The 13,930-nt window shown below is 39.4% G+C and overlaps 1 pseudogene; it reads right to left on the reverse strand.

Annotated features, from left to right (window-relative positions):
* Positions 1-10,481: 10,481 nt before the first annotated feature.
* On the reverse strand, positions 10,482-11,126 carry LOC116532828 (annotated as a pseudogene).
* Between the last annotated feature and the right edge of the window lie 2,804 nt (positions 11,127-13,930).

The raw sequence follows: 13,930 nt of genomic DNA on the forward strand, positions 1-13,930 counted from the left end.
AGAACTGTGAGAAATAAATTTCCATTGTTTGGAAGCCACCCAGTTTATGATGTTTTTAAACAGCAGGCCAGATGGACTAATGCAATGCCCAACATCCAAATAAAGAACTTTATAATTTATCTTCATCTACTGCTGCTCATGCTTCTTACTTCATTCATCTGGCTTTGGTCTCCAGGTGCAATGAACAGAAAATGGGCATAAATTGAGGAATCCTATGACAAACATATCTACTTTTTCTGTGGAATTACATCCTAAAAAGAAATTGAAAATCTGAATTCTCCCAAGACTACCTTAGAAAGTAGCTTGTACAGAACTTTAAACATGTATGTATTTAAAAATTTACTAACAAAAGCCAAAATCTTCTGTCGTGATCTTCATCATTAGAAAGATTTATGTAATTTGAGATTTTCAGGAATATATTGGGCAGAACTAGATGGCTTTGAGGTTCAATTTAATTGTAAACTCCCATTAAAATTTAATGTACAATATGTAGAGGGACAGCAACTACGGGTGTACATCCTAAGACTGATTTTTTAAAAAGCAACATCAACTTCAACATTCAAGTGTCCTGTTCTTTACACAATGCCTGGTATATAATAGATACTTGAGGTTTGCTGAATGACTGTGTGAGCAAAGGAGTGTTGTTTCATCTGTCACTCTGTGAGGTCCTTCTGGTGATGTTGCCATATCTTACAACATCAACCAATGTTTTCTTAAAAAAGAGATTTGCAAGTGCAATGACTCACATCTGTAATCCCAACATTTTGGGAGGCTGAAGTGGGAGAATTGCTTGAGGTCAGGAGTTCAACACCAACCTGGGCAATGCAGCGAGATGCAGTCTCTACAAAAAAATTTAAAAGTTAGCCAGTCATGGGTGGTACGGCCCTTTAGTTCTAGCTATTCCCAGAAGCTCGAGGTTGCAGGGAGTACGGCTGTGCTGCTGCATTCCAGCGTGGGTGGCAGAGCAAGACTCCGTCTCTATTTTTAAAAAAAGAAAGAAAAATTTGCCTTCATAGCCAGTGTACATTGTTGAGCATACTTTGTTTTGGCCTCTAGAGGGAGCGCTAGCCTCCTCCGTAAATCTCATCCTCTGCACTCTCCTCCAGGGTTTTCTTACTCTACATTAAAAGAGAAGAATTCAGAAGAAACTGTTAAGGGCAAAAACATTTCCTGGGCATGTTTCTAGTAGTGTGGATCACCCCAGTGAGTGTGGATCACTGAAATCAATATGTTGAAGGAATATTTGTGCTGTCACATTCATTACAGAATTCTTCACAATCCCAAATGTAGAATCAACCTAAGTGTTCATCAACAGATGAATGGATCAAGAAAATGTGATCTATACGAACCATAGAATACTATTCCACCTAAACGGGAGAAATTCCATCATTTGTGGTAAGATGGATAAATCTGGAGGACATTAATGCTAAGTGAAATAAACCAGGCACAGAAAGACAAATACCTCATGACCACTTATATGTAGAAGATAAAAAAGCAAACTCAGAGAAGTAGAGAGTAGAATGTTGATTACCAGAGGCTAGGGAGATGGAGAGGGAGGAAATTGGGAGATGTTGGTCACAAAATACAAAGTTTCAATAAGACAAAAAGAAAAAAATACAAAGTTTCAGACAGACAGGAGGAATAGGCTTTGAGATCCATTGCACTATTGACTACAGCTAGTGCTCGACTTATGACCACGATTAGTTCCGACAGACTGGTCATAACACGATTTGGTGGTAAGTTGAGTAGGCTATGTGTACAGTACTGTGAAATGATGTTATAAAAATCTTTAAGTCATATTTTATCATAATTTTCTTTCATTGTTATATATCATAATTTTCTTTGTTCATTGTATGCCATTTGTATCATCTCTACACCATTTTGTTTCTTATTTTTACATTCGTCAGGTTTAAGTAAAACACTGCATTACCAGTACAACTGGTTTAATATTTGCAAAACATACAAAATTACAAAATACGGGTGCATACAAAAATACAAAATACAGGTGTAAAAAATACCTTAGGAAACATTTTCCCAATTGCAAAACATATCAAAATATATAAACATGTACGAAACATTTTATTGGCTGCTGGTGCTTGGCTGCGGATCGTTGATGTTGTCATCTGAGGCAGCAGTTGGGGTTACCAGAGTTGGTTTTTTCATAAACATGGTGAGCTTTGTCTGAATTGTATGTTTCTTTTTTTCTTCATAAATTCCACGATACGGACAAAACACATCGTGCGCCATCCGTTCAATCCTTGCAAATCGTTCGATGTTTGGGTCCATTGCTTCGAAATGTATAAGAAGTTTATTGGGAGGGGTTTGATGAAAAATATCCAAGACACAAAACACAAATTGCTGTACCGAGTCTGGGATAACAATTGAAATGGTGCATGTGGAGATGGTAGTGCTGCCGGAAGGCGGTCTGCACTGTCGTATGCCCAGCTGGGCAACGTTTGCGCTGCCAGACGCGGAGCAGTCGTGGTTAGCGATTGTGGTCGTAAAGTCGAATGGTCGTAAGTTGCATAGGTCGTAAGTCGATCAATACCTGTATAGTCAATAACAATGTATTTTATATTTCAAAATAACTAAGAGTAAATTTCAAATGTATCACCATAAAAATGATAGGTAAGTGAGGTGAGGGTTATGTTATTTGGCTTGATTTATCATTCCACATAATGTATATATATTGAAGCATCACATTGTATCCCATAAATGTATACAATTATGACCTGTTAATCAAAAATAATATTACTAATAAAACAATTTTGTCAGTTGAAATTAATTAATTAAAAATAGCACAATGATAAAAATATACTGGTTCTTATTTTCCCTATTTCACAGAGGAGAAACCTGAGGCTCAGGCAGCTCAGATAATTCGCCCACATTTAAACCAGCAACAAGTGTCAGAGCTGGGGCTTGAATTAAAATTTTTAAATCTAAGTAATTTGAGGGGTCTGGGTAAGGAACAGGGGTGGAATCACTGTGACAGGACAAGACTAAAATATTTAGAGGCCATCTACAGTGAAATTTGTACCTTCACCCTGGTGATTCATCATCCTTTGAGAAGGAATTTGACTTTTGGAAAATGCCGAAATAAATTTATAATCAATTCTGGAAAATAAAGTATTTTGGGGAAAAATGAAAGAGCAAGTTAAAATAATATTTCTTGTTCTCTTGTGTGCTTTTGGAACTTGTTCTGAAGGCAATTTCAAATTTGGAAGGAATTATATGCAATGTTGGCATTATTGAAAAATATACTCTTTCCCAAAGTACTACTTTGAAAGATAACCTTCACTTGGTGTTTGCTCATATATGTGTGTCTGTATTCATTTTCTGAACACCTACATGTGCTGGGATTCAATAATGAATAAGATACAATCTTCCCTCATGAAGCTTGTGATACACTTGGGGAGGCAGGTAGGTAAATAGTGACTTTTATTATGTCAAGATTAGTGGTATAATAAAACTCCTTCCAGCCATAAAATCACTCGGTTGTATAATATGTAACATCAGTCTAAATTCTTTTCTTTTTTTTTTTTTTGACACCAGGCGAGATAAACTATAAATAGGTAAATAAATATATTTATTTACATATAGTTTTTAAAGAGTCATTCTGCCTGAGAGCTTTGGGAAAAGCTTGACAGAGAGATGACATTTGAGCTAGGACTCAAGATAATCTTATAACAATGTGCACCAGAGACAAAAAGTATTCAATAATTGTTTCTTTAATGAACCAGTGACATAAGGAAGCACCAGTTTTTCTTGAGGTCTTTATATACGATGTATGCCTGTCTAAAAGCTGACCATCCTATTTAAATTATGTCCATTCTGGTAGAAAAAGCCCTTTTGAAGTCTTATTATATGGTAAGCAGAGTTGGCTAACTGAATGAATAAAAGAATGCAACATAACCAAATATAGGCCAAATAAATTTATGGTGCTCAACACTAAAATTTTGACAGGCACAATCAATGAGCAGCAGCCTGGTATCTTGTCTCAGCTGTTTCATGAAACCATCCCTAAGATCTTCCTAGCATTAGGTCATGGTTTTCAGGGTCTTTATTCTTTCCTACGTTACGTATTTTGTGTTTGCTCAAAATTAACTGTCTTTCAGTGTTACATTTCTGAATATATTTAGGCCCTCCCTTGTGAAGTCACAAGGATGGGGCCAAAACAAGAGCTGGACTCTGGTTTTCCTCATCTTTGCTTTTTTTTTTGGGCGGGTGGGGACAGACTCTTGCTATGTCAGTCAAACTGGACTGCAATGGTGCAATCATGGATCACCACAGCCTTGAGCTCCTGGTCTTAAAGTGATCCTCCCACCTCAGCCTCCCCGGTAGCTGGGACTGCAGGCACACACGGCCATGCCCAGCTATTTTATGGTTTTTTTTTTTTTTTTTCTTCCTTTCTTTTTTTTTTTTTTTTTTTTTTTTTTTTTTTTTTTTAGCAGAGATGGCGTCTTGCTGTGTTGCTTGAGCTGGTATCCAACTCCGGGGCTTAAGTGATCCTCCTGCCTTGGCCTCCCAAAGTGCTGGGATTACAGGTGGGAGCCACCAAACTGAGCCTGCTTTTCCTCCTTCCCAGCAGTTACGTGGGCATCACTACAGCAGGCAGAATTGCTCTTGTTGTGGCCAGCTCTGTAGCTCCAGGGGGCCAGTGCTTCTCCACAGTGGTGCATGGACCCCCTCACCTGAACCATCACCTGCTTAACATGCAGATTCTTGGGCCCCACTTAAACCAACGACATAGAAACCTTTGTAGGTGAGACCTAGAATGTATTTTTTTTCCATAGGATTTTGGGGGAACAAGTGTTATCTGGTTACATGAGTAAGTTCTTTAGTGGTTTAGTGATTTATGAGATTTTGGTGCACTCATCACCTGAGCATTGTACACATAACCCAGTTTGAAGCCTTTTATTGCTCACCCTCTTCCTACTCTTTCCCCCAGAGTCCATCATATCATTCTTACGCCTTTGCATCCTCATAGCTTAGCTCCCACTTGTGAGTGAGAACATACGATGTTTGCTTTTCCATTCCTGAGTTACTTCACTTAGAATAATAGTCTCCAATCCCATCCAGCTTGCTGTGAATGCCATTAATTCATTCCTTTTTATGGCTGAGTAGTATTCCATCACATATACACCACAGTTTCTTTATCCTCTTGTTGATTGATGGGCATTTTGGGCTTTTTCTATGCTTTTGCAATTGTGAATTGTGCAATTATCCTTTTCATAAAATGACTTCTTTCCTAGAATGTATCTTTAACAAACACCCAGGTGACTATGATTCTTGCATACCCTGACATGAAAAATCTGTGAAGAGAGAAAAAAGAAAGGAGATTCTTACTCTTTTCTTCTATGGCTTCTAGTTTTCTTGGGAAATGTCTGATTATATAGAGCACCCCGCACCCCCTCTGCCCCTCAGGACTGCCTTCTACTTCAGCCTTCTCTGTACATAACAACCCTATTGTGCGATTGTTATTAACTTGTTTCCAAATGACAAGGTGCAGTAAAAGGAGCTGAGTGCTCTCAAAATTCACATGTAGCTCTAGGCCTTTATAGCTGGAGAGTCTTGTGAGCTCCAGCTGAGTGGTGCGAAGCCATTATTCCAAATGACTTGCCTGCAGAGGAAAGGGTACAGAGGACATGGCTGAAATCCTGAGGGCCAGAGACAGTGGCACTTCCAATGCGTGAGGAACACCACACTGCCAGCTCTTGAGAAATGGTATTTTTGCTTTTTTTTTTTTTGAAATGGAGTCTTGTTCTGTCACCAGGCTGGAGTGCAGTGGCGCGATCTCGGCTCACTGCAATCTCCGCCTCCCGGGTTCAAGTGATTCCCCTACCTTAGCCTCCCGAGTAGCTGGGACTACAGGGGTGTGCCACCATGCCTGGCTAATATTTTGTATTTTAGTAGAGACAGGGTTTCACCATGTTGGCCAGGATGGCCTTGATCTCCTGACCTTGTGATCTGCTCGCCTTGGCCTCCCAAAGTGCTGGGATTACAGGTGTGAGCCACCGCTCCTGGTATTTTTGCTTATTTTGAAACTTTTCTCTCTCTCTTTTTTTTTTTTTTTTTTTTGCCATAAAAAGCATTACATATTTATAGGAAAATTTAAAACACAGAAATGTGACTTGGAAAACGAAAGTCAATGGCTTAAATATCCTCAATTGAGGAGTGGTTAAATGAAACATGGCACATATGTCTTTTATAGAATTCTGTATAGCCATTAAAAAGATTGAGGTAAAGATAGCTCAGTTGGCTGGGCACGGTGGCTCATGCCTGTAATCTCAGCACTTTGGGAGGCCAAGGCAGGTGGATCACCTGAGGTCAGGAGTTCAAGACCACACTGGCCAACATAGCAAAACTTTGTCTCTACTAAAACTACAAAAATTAGCTGGGTGTGCTGGTGGGCACCTGTAATCCCAGCTACTCGGGAGGCTGAGGCAGGGAGAATTGCTTGAACCTGGGAGGTGGAGGTTGCAGTGAGCTGAGATGGTGCCACTGCACTCCAGCCTGTGGAACAGAGAAAGACTCCATCTCAAAAAAAAAAAAAAAGATACACGTATGACTATAGGTAGAGCTTTACCAAGGAAGGTAAATAAGCAAGAGGCAGAACATTCTATAGTATGATCTCATGTATGTTTAAAATAAGAAGCTACATGTGTGTATATGTACATATATGTATATAAAGTATAGAAATGTGTAGAAAATGGAAGGAAAAGTTGCTCACCAAACTGTTGACAGTGGAGTGAAAAAAAGAGGAATTAATATGGGATTTTCATGTTTTGTTCTGTTTACTTCTTTTTCTTTTCATTTCTTTTTTTTTTTTTTTTTAAGAAAGGGTCTCACTCTGTCACCCAGGTTGGAGTGCAGTAGCGTGATGACAGCTCACTTCAGCCTCAACTTCCTGGGCTCACGTGATCACCTCAGCCTCTTGAGTAGCTGGGACTATTGGCACGCACAACCACATATTTGTTTGGTATTTTTTGTAGGTACGGGGTTTTGTCATGTTGCCCAGGCTGTTCTCAAACCCCTGGCACAAGCAATCCTCCCACCTTGTCCTCCCAAAGTGCTAGGATTACAGGCATGACCCATTGTGCCTGGCCCAGCCTGCATCTCCATCTTTGAAGGGAAAGCCTAGGAAAGAAGCCTAGCTAAGTGAGAATAAAGAGCTAGGATACATGTGTTTATTCACTCATTTCATAAATATTTCTTTACTAGACACTGGATCAGGTAATGGAGATCAGTGGTATCCAAGACACCATCCTGCTCTATTACAGGATCCTGGGGGAGACCGATGAATAAAAACACAATGGAAACAGTTTGATAGATGTTAGGATTGGGATACATAGGAGGTATTAGGGACTTGGATTTGGGAATTTGGGCAACATTTCTAGAATAGGTGACATAAATTGAACCCTGAAGGATGTGCAAGGTTAGGAAATGAGAATGAGAAGCAGAGTTTTGGTTTAAGGGTATAGTAAGGGTGATGTCTCAGAGCGGGTGGGCAAGCAGGCTGAGCTGTTTCCCTCCTTCTAGAGAGGAGGACTTGGGCTGTGCCTTTCTGGAGGCAAAAGGAAGTCTGTCTGTCACATGGAGTGTTTAGGTGAGAGCCAGGAAAGGGAGAAATGGCTCGAGATTTTGTTTGCTTTTCATATTCTCCTGTCTCAAAATGCAGACCAGGAAGATTAGTTTCCCAAGACACATTCGTAGTTTGTCTACTGATCCTGGACAGTATTTAAAATATGTTGACTTGGTTGCCAACACTTAAACATTGTGGGATTTTACACAAAAATAGGATTTTCAGCCTTTTTTGAAATACTTGATGATTGGGCCAGAGTGAACTTACCAGTTTGTTCCCTCCATGTTTGTCTCACTTATTGGTGTCACTTGCCTGATTCCTATAGACACTTGAGTTGTTTTTTTTTTTTTTTTAAAAGCAACTTCTATCGAAGTGGCAGTATACGGCAGTAGCACAGGTTCTGCTCCTTGCAGAGCAGGGCCACCCCATAGGCACTGGACTTAAAATAGCACCCCAGAGGCAGTTCAGCAGTGGTGTTTATATCCACTTTATTTTATTTTACTTTTTAAGTTCCAGGGTGCATGTGCAGGATGTGCAGGTTTGTTACATAGGTAAATGTATGCCATGGTTGTTTTCTGTACCTATCAACCCATCACTAGGTATTCAGACCAGCATGCATCAGCTCTTTTCTCTAATTCTCTTCCCCTCCGCTACACTCCCTCAATAGGCCCCAGGGTATGTTCCTTTCCCTGTGTCCATGTGTTCTCATTGTTCAGCTCCCACTTATAAGTGAGAACATTCGGTGTTTGGTTTTCTGCTGAAGACAATGGCTTCCAGCTTCACCCATGTCCTACAAAGGACATGATCTCATTTCCTATTATGGCTGCATAGTATTCCGTGGTGTATATATACCACACTTTCTTTATCCAGTCTATCGTTGATGGGCATTTAGGTTGTTTCCATGTCTTTGCTATTATGAATGCATATAGTGCTGCAATGAACATATGTGTGCATGTATCTTTATACAGAATGATTTGTATTCCTTTGTGTATATACCCAGTAATGGGATTGCTGGGTCAAATGGTATTTCTGGTTCTAAATCTTTGAGGAATTGCCACACTCTCTTCCACAATGGCTGAACTACTTTTCATCCCCAGCAACAGCATAAATGCATTTCTATTTCTCTTCAACCTTGCCAGTAACCACTGTTTCTTGACTTTTTAAATAATCACCATCCTGACTGGCATGAGATGGTATCTCATTGTGGTTTTGATTTGCATTTCTCTATCAGAGATATTGAGCTTCTATTTCATATGTTTGTTGGCCACATGTATGACTTTTTTTTTTGAGAACTGCCTGTTCATATCCTTTGCCTACTTTTTAATGGGGTTGTTAGTTTTTTAATTGTAAATTTGGCTTCGAGTTTTTACCTCTTCTATAGTGGGTGTATCTTTCCTTTGCTTCTTGCAGAAATCCTAGGGAAGACTGGCAATCCTGCACTTGGCAGAGAACTAGAAGCTTTCATGGTGCCCCAGTGGCGGTGGATAGATGATCCGGCAGGAGTGGCAGACAGCAATCTTAATATCCAAAAAGCAGCCATGGTACTGCCATTGAAAAGACTTCAATGACGTTATCTATCAACAGTGGTGCTTTCCATGTTCATATACAATTTGCCTAGCATCATTTGGGAGAAAACCGATTCTTTCTCCATCAAGTTACCTTTGCACCTTTGTAAAAAAATCAATTGAAAGTAAATGTGTTGGTCAATTTTGGGGCTGTTTGTTCTTCGTCATTGATCTGTCTATCTTGATAACAGTACTGTACTTTCTTTTGGTTTTTTTATTGCTATAGCTTTGTTATCATTAAAGGGATTGTTTGCTTGCTTTCTTTTTGGTTAGGTTTCTGGTAGTGTATAGAAATATTATTGATTTTTGTATGTTGATTTTATATCCTGCAAGTTTACTGAACTTATTATTTCTAACAATTTTTTGGTTGAGTCTTTGGGATTTTTTGTGTATAAGATTATGTTATCTGTAAATAGAAACAATTTAACTTCTGTTTTGGAAATCTTTTCTTTCTCTTATTTCTCTGGTGAGCACTTCTAGGACTATGTTGAATAGAAGTCATGAGAGTAACCATCCTCACCTGTTTCCTGATCTTAGAGGAATAGCTTTCACCTTTTCACCATTGAATATGATGTTAATTGTGGACTATTACTTTTAATGTGTAATCTATTACTTTTAATCTATTACTTTTAATGTGTTCAGATACATTTCTTCTAAGTTTAATTTGCTGAGAGTTTTTATCATGAAAAGATATTGCATGTGGTGAAATACTTTTTCTGCATCTATTGAGATGATCATATGGCTTTTATCCTCCATTCTAGTAATGTGATTTATCATACTTATTGATTTGTATATGTGGAATCATAATTGCATCCCAGAGATAAATTCCTCTTGATCATGGTAAATAATCTTTTTTTTTCTTTAAAAGTAATTTATTTGACTCTGATTACAAAACACAGGTAAGGGGCACAGACATTGCCTGTAACCCCTCAGAGTTGTCCATCTTCCCAGTCTATGCGTCTATAAATACCCTTTGTACAACAGCAGGCTCATGCTGTTCCCAGGCGCTTGCACATTCTAACAGCTGCAGAGTATATAATATACGACCAGGTGGAAAGTTAGATAGACGCCCCACTCACAACTAAGGCCCTTCCAATTAAGTCTTCCGGCTCCCTTTGCTAATAGTAACTCGTTGCTCTTCCAATTGGTCATAGATAAATGACACCTGCGCAATTCTCTGAGCGCTTTCAAGTAACCTCGGCAGGCAGTGACTGGACCGTTTCCTTGCTCCGCGCTTCCTATGTCCCAGGCTGCCTGTGGCACCCGGACTGCTGCTGCCCCTGGGTCCCGCATATTCCAGGGCGACGACGGAGGAAAGCAGGCCAGGCCAAGCATGAGGAATTAACAGTCTTTATTGGGCTCAGACCAGGAGTCCATGGGTCTTGAGGACCTCTGTGTATTTGTCAGTTTTCTTCTCCACGTTTTTCTCGGCTTGTTTCCGTAGCCTCATGAGCTGCTGCTTCTTCCGGTAGTGGATCTTGGCTTTCTCCTTCCTCCTCCTCCAGGATGGCCGTCACTGCCTGGTACTTGCAGCCAACCTCGTAAGCCAGGCGCCCCAGGCAGGCAAACTTCCTTATAGTCTTCAGACGCACTACCTTGAGGACCGCAGGAACCACCATCCGCTTCTTCTTGCCATAGGGTGGATGCCGTCAAACACCTGGAGGTGGTCGGAGGCGGTCCCTGACGGCAGGGCCTCGCTTGGTCTCGTGGGGCAGCATATCTCGCACGGTCCGCCGGAAGATGCGGCTGGGACCCGGAAGTGATAGGGGGCCCCCGGAAGGGTTGGTGTTCACCCCCTTGCGGAGGAAAGCCAGGTATTTCAACTTGCTTCTGTAGAAATTGCCAGAAATGTTGATGCCCTCGCAGCGAACAACCACCACCTTCCGGCCCAGCAGTATCTGCTTAGCCGTGATGGCCGCCAAGCGGCCTCGACTGTCAAGCACCAGGACCTGCACCTCTGACATCTTCGGGAGCCGCCCGGGACAGAGGTAAATAATCTTTTTACAATGCTGTTGAGTCGACTTGCTAAAATTTCATTGAAAACGTTTGCACCTATATTCATCAGAGGTATTTGCCTGTAATTTTATTTTCTTATGGTGTTCTTGTATGGCTTGCATCAGGGTAACGCTGGCCTTGTAAAATCAGTCTGAAAGTATTCCTTCCTCTTCAGTTTTATTGAGAGTTTGAGAAGAATTGGTATTAGTCATTCTTTTGTTGTTTTGTTGTTGTCGTTACTGTTGTTTTTGAGATGCAGTTTCTCTCTTGTTGCCAGGCTGGAGTGCAGTGGCTTGATCTTGGCTCGCTGAAACCTCCACCTTCGAGTTCAAATGATTCTCCTGCCTCCGTCTTCCAACTAGCTGGGATTACAGGCATGTGCCACCATGCCTGGCTAATTTTGTATTTTTAGTAGAGACAGGGTTTCACCATTTTGGTAAAACTGGGTCACAAGCTCCTGAGCTCAGGTAATTCACTCCCTTCAGCCTCCCAAAGTGCTGGGATTAGACATGAACCACCGCGTCCGCCCAGTATTACTCTTTAAATGTTTTCTAGAACTCAGCCTTGAAGCCATCTGGTCCTGGGCTTAACTTTGATGGGAAAATTTTTATAACTGATTAAATCTTCTTACTCATCATTGATCTATTCAGAATTTCTATTTCTTTATAATTTAGTCTTGGAAGGTTGTATGTTTCTGGAAATTTAGCCGTTTCTTCTAGGCTTTCCAGTCTTTCGACGTATAATTGTTAACAGTAGTGTCTTATGATCCTTTGTTTTTCTGCGGTATCAGTTGTAATGTATCCTCTTTCACTTCTAATTTTGGTTACTTGAGTTCTCTCTTTTATTTCGTCTAGCTAAAGATTTATCCATTTTGCTTATCTTTTCAAAAAACCAACCATTAGTTAAATTAATCTATTTTTTCTAGTCTCTATTTCATTTATTTCTGCTCTGATTTTTTGTTATTTTCTTCCTTCTAACTTTGGACTTAGCTCGCTTTTCTTATTCTGGCTTCTTGGGGTAACCTTAGGTTGTTTATTTAAGATCTTTTAAAAAAAATATAGTCATTTATTGCTGTAAATTTCCCTCTCAAAACTTCTTTTCCTATATCCCATAAGTTCTGGTGTGTTTTGTTTCCAGTTTTGTTTCTCTAAAGGTATTTACTTTTCATTTTTCTTTTGACCCATTGGTTGTTCAGGAGCATGTTGTTTAATTTCCCCTTATTTGTGATTTTCCCTATGTATCTACTGTTACTGATTTTGATTTTGAAACAAATTTTTGTTAGATATAGAATTTCACGGTGATAGTTTTCATCTTTCAGGATGTTAAAGATTTTGCTTCACGTTCTTCTGGCTTTGTATTGCTTCTGAGGTGTAACCTCTGTCTTCTGTTGTTTGTTTCTCTATATTTAATATGTCTTCTTCATCTGGATGCTTTTAAGCGTTTTTTCTTAATTACTGGTTAGATGCAATTCGATTATAATGTTCCCTTATATAGTTTTATTCATGTTTGTTATGCTTGGAATTAGTTGAGTCTTGGGCTTGTGAATTTACAGTTTTCATCAAATTAGAAATATTTTCCACCATTATTTCTTCACGTTTTTTTTCCTGCTTCTGTCTCTTCTTTACTGGACTCCAGTGGCACATAACATTGGGTTTCCTGAAATTGTCTCACAGCTCAATGATGCTCTATTTTTTTTCAGTCTTTTTTCTATCTGTGTTTCATTTTGGATCGTTTCTGTCGTATACCTTCAAGTTTATTAATCTTGTCTTTTGCAATGTTCAGTTGGCTGTCAATTTCATTCAATTGTTTGCGATTTTTAAATTCCAGACATTATAGTTTTCATTTCTAGATGATTGATTGGAGTCTTTAAAAAATGTTTGCATTGTTTTTATTGAATGTGCTCCATCTTTCCTCTGGCTTTTGAACAATGGAATACATTATTAATAATAACTGTTTTGTGTTTTTCCCTACTAATTCTATATCTATGTCATTTATGAGTCTGTTTCCATTTACTGGTTTTTCTCTTCATTATATTTTCCTGTTTATTTGCATTCCTGGGAGTTTTAATTAAATGCCAGACATTGACAATTCCACCTTGTTGGGTGGCTGTATGTTTTTGTATTCCTGTAGATACTGAGATTTTTTAGGCAGTTATTTGGAAACAATTTATTATTTTAGGTTTGCTGTTAAACGTTACTAGGTAAGACCAGAGTTATGTTAAGTCCAAGGCTAACTCTGCTTCACTTTTTTGGAACATCTACCCAACTTTCTGTAAATTGTGATATTCTTCATTCTGGCTGGTAGGAACAGGAATTTTGTTTTGTTTTGTTTTTTTTGTTTTTTGGGTTTTTTTGGCTCTGTTTGAATTCCAAGTGTTGCTCCTTAAAATGCTTTCAAATGGTTCTTTTCCTATTCGTACATAGTTTCCTTACATATATGTGCTGATCAGTACTCAGCTGAAAACTCAGGCACCCTCTGCACATCTCCCAAGTTCTCTCTCTCTGCATCTCATTCATCTCTGGTACTCTGTCCTGGAAACACAGGTCAGCTTACCTTCTCTGTACTTCTAACTTTGTCTCAGGAAGTTTGATGGAGTCTACCTGGGTTCTCCTTCCATGCTTTGTAGCCTGTAAACTCTCTCTAGGCAGAAAGTTACAGCAACTGTAGAAGTCATTTCATTTGTTTTCACTTCTCAGGAAACATATTTTTGTTGCTGATGTTCAACAGCTTGAAAACTACTGTTTTATATATATTGCTCTGTTTTTTAGTTATTTCAGCTGGGTGAGTA

Source organism: Sapajus apella, unplaced genomic scaffold (genome assembly GCF_009761245.1).
Source record: "Sapajus apella isolate SASKATOON/1434 unplaced genomic scaffold, GSC_monkey_1.0 scaffold3, whole genome shotgun sequence".
Taxonomy (NCBI): Eukaryota; Metazoa; Chordata; class Mammalia; order Primates; family Cebidae; genus Sapajus; species Sapajus apella.